Below are 3,567 nucleotides of genomic sequence, written 5' to 3' on the forward strand. Positions count from 1 at the left end.
TGGGGTGGCAGGGAGGGTGGTGGGGAGGGGGGAGAGGGGGTTGGGGTTATGGGGGACGGAGTTGGCAGGGAGAGAGTCTAGCCCTTAACAGTGTACATGGCGCTTTTAAGTACCTGACAGGCTCTTTTAATCCACCCAGCAGCACTGTGAGTTGACATTAAAATCCCAACTTTGCAGATGTAAAAACTGAGGCCTGGGGCTTCCCTGGTGGCTCAGTGGTAAATAATTTCACCTGCCAGTGAAGGAGACATGGGTTCGATCCCTGATCCGGGAGGATCCCACATGCCCATACGACACAACTATTGAGTCTGTGCTCTAGATCCCAGGAGCCACAACTACTGAAGCCAGCATGCTCCAAAACATGAGAAGCCACAGCAATGGGAAGCCTGTGCACTGCAACTAGAGTAGCCCCTCCTCACAGCAACCAGAGAAAAGCCCATGCAGCAACAAAGACTCGGCACAGTCAAAAATAAATAAATAAATATTTTTTTAAAAACCTGAGGCCTGCAATCTTCTGAACAGATGTCTTCTGACTCCTAAATGTTTCTGCTACGTGGCCACATGAAGAATTAGGCCCCTTTTCACTGTACCTAGTTTAGTAACTAAAATAGATGATCATTATTAGAGAAATGCAAATCAAAACCACAATGAGGTATCATTTCACACCAGTCAGAATGGCTGCTATCCAAAAGTCTACAAGCAATAAATGCTGGAGAGGGTGTGGAGAAAAGGGAACCCTCTTACACTGTTGGTGGGAATGCAAACTAGTACAGCCACTATGGAGAACAGTGTGGAGATTCCTTAAAAAACTGGAAATAGAACTGCCATATGACCCAGCAATCCCACTGCTGGGCATACACACCGAGGAAACCAGAATTGAAAGAGACGTGTGTACCCCAATGTTCATCGCAGCACTGTTTACAATAGCCAGGACATGGAAGCAACCTAGATGTCCATGAGCAGACGAATGGATAAGGAAGCTGTGCTACATATACACAATGGAATATTACTCAGCCATTAAAAAAAATACATTTGAATCGCTTCTATTGAGATGGATGAAACTGGAGCCCATTATACAGAGTGAAGTAAGCCAGAAAAAAAAACACCAATACAGTATACTAATGCATATATATGGAATTTGAAAGATGGTAACGATAACCCTATATGCGAGACAGAATAAGAGACACAGATGCATAGAACAGTCTTATGGACTCTGAGGGAGAAGGTGAGGGTGGGACGTTCTGGGAAAATAGCATTGAAACACGTATATTATCATATGTGAAACAGAACACCATTCCATGTTCGATGCGTGAGACAAATGCTCAGGACTGGGGCAATGGGATGACCCAGAGGGATGGGATGGGGAGGGAGGTGGGAGGGGGTCCAGGAAGGGGAACACATGTAAACCCATGGCTGATTCATGTCACTGTATGGCAAAAACTACTACAATATTGTAAAGTAATTAGCCCCCAACTAAAATAAATAAATTTATTTAAATAAATAAATAAATAAAATAAGATAAAATAGATGATCAGCTCTAATATCAAGACCAGCTTTGTTAATCATTCAACAGTCATTATGGAACCCCTGGCAGTGGTGAGTGAGGAAAAGGCTAAAGCAAAATAGATCTTTACCCTTGAAGATCTTCATTTATAACAAAAGACATGGCTATGAGCAGCCCCTCTTAGGGGCTCTTGAGAGCAACATACAATTTCTTATGAATTGTAAGCTGCATGCTACTTCACATTTTAATATCTCTGGATGCTGTAAAATCAACTGAACATCACAGTTAACTTGTTAGCATTTGTGTTCTACGTTAGTGGGATGTAAAATAACATGCCTCTTATGATCAATGTCATCTTATAAAAGTCAAGAAAATATAAAATAATTAAGTGGCCACTTATTTTATAGCAGTCAACAAATATTTGTCAAAAAGTAAGCCTTTTTATCCACAGGTAATAAAGTTAATATCTGTTACCATAAAACTGGAGGTCATTAGTATCACCATTATTGATTCCCACTGCCCCACTTGGGTTCAAGGTCTTCGATCCCAAGATACAGGCACAGCAAGAGGTTCCTCAGTGTTGGTTCAGAAAAGCCTGCACAAAGGAAGCAAACAATTAGGTTGACAATCCCAGATGACAGTGTAACCAGTGGGCAAATATGCAAAAAGCATCCTGGTGTGGAGAGAACATTCGAATAAACAAAATGGTACGATGAGTTCAGAGAGAAGGAGCACAGCGTTACTGAAGACACAGTGAAAATTGGATTTTCAGAGAATTCAAGTTTCAAAGAGTAAGTTAGAAGGGGAGGACATCCTGATGGAGGCCTCAGTGAGGCAGAGGCAGGAATATTCAGAGGGTGTATGGAGATCTGTAAAAGATCAGGGTGTCAGGGTTCAATAAATGCATCACGGATACTGAGACTTGCCTGGTGGAACCATTGGTTTAAAATCCACCTTGCAATGAAGGGGCCGTGAGTTCGATCCCTGGTTGGGGAACAAAGATCCTACATGACACGTGGAAGATCTGAAAATCCCCTGTGCTGCAACTATGACCCTGACACAGTCAAGTAAATAAAATAAAAACGCATAATGGACACTGAACCGCAGTCACAGATTCAAATCCTGGCTACGCCACCACATAGCGGCGGCTTTTGGCCTTGGGAAAGCCACTTTACTCTTTTAAAGTCACTTTATTGAGAAAGTCATAATTATGTTGAACTTCGGGTTTCTCCTTTGTAAAATGGCTATAAAATACGTTTAGTGGTGTGATGAGGAGAGATAATGTTTGTAAAATATTTGGTAGGGACAGCAGACACTCAATAAATGGTAATAAAATTGGTTAGAATGTTTTGAATAGAAGAAGTAAATCCGAAAAGCTGTAATTTGGGAAATTAACGTAGAATCTGTGACTAAAACGGGTTGGATAAAGAAAGTGCTAAGTAGAAATCTAGTTAATATGCTTTTTCAATCGTCTGGATGAAAGGTAGAAGGGCAGGGGTGCAGGTGGGGGGCAAACTAGGACCTCTATCGGTGGAGATGCCGCAGCCGGGGGTCCCTAGGGGTGAGGGCTACAAAGACTGTGAACCTGGTACAGTACCTGCCTGGGTACAGAGCCTGGTGGGTGGAGGCCCCGCAAAGCACGCGAAGTATCTGGAGGGTCCGTAGTTTGGCGTCCAAGTACCAGAGAGAGTACGCGGAGTGGGGACAGTTTGGGGGCGTGGAGGGACGGGTGTTCACCACCGCTACCTAAGTCCCGCCCTGGGGAGCACCTGTATCCAGGCCTCCAGCAAAGAAGTCAGTTAGTACCGGAGGTTTGGACTGGCAGAAACCGGTTCCCCCGCGGGATACTGGCGGGCAGCCGGGCAGAGGCGGAGCACAGTTCCTGCTCAGCCCCTCTCGCCGCGTCCCGCCTCTCAGAGCCCGTTCCGAGGGGGCGGAGGACGATAGCCCTGCCCACCTTGGCCACTCCTACTAGTCGCGCCCCGCCCTCCCGCCACCCCGAGCGCGTTCTGAGGGGCGGAGCCCAGTGCGCTCTGCCTATAAGGGCCACGCCCATCCTCTGC

General features: G+C 45.4%; 1 protein-coding gene across 3 annotated transcripts in view; it reads right to left on the reverse strand.

Annotated features, from left to right (window-relative positions):
* The window catches only part of FAM234B (family with sequence similarity 234 member B), a 105,631-nt gene that overhangs the window by 82,462 nt on the left and 19,602 nt on the right, over nucleotides 1-3,567 (reverse strand). For 2 of the 3 annotated variants that reach the window (XM_081589251.1, XM_081589252.1), the window contains one exon: nucleotides 1,979-2,099. The gene's annotated coding sequence lies outside the window, so the exon portion shown is untranslated. Of the gene's footprint in view, nucleotides 1-1,978; nucleotides 2,100-3,101; nucleotides 3,427-3,567 lie in introns of those variants that run through there. The other variant, XM_081589250.1, reaches the window with a different exon arrangement.

The sequence above is a fragment of the Giraffa tippelskirchi genome, chromosome 4 (assembly GCF_054371585.1).
Source record: "Giraffa tippelskirchi isolate mGirTip1 chromosome 4, T2T-mGirTip1v1.2.pri, whole genome shotgun sequence".
Classification (NCBI taxonomy): Eukaryota; Metazoa; Chordata; class Mammalia; order Artiodactyla; family Giraffidae; genus Giraffa; species Giraffa tippelskirchi.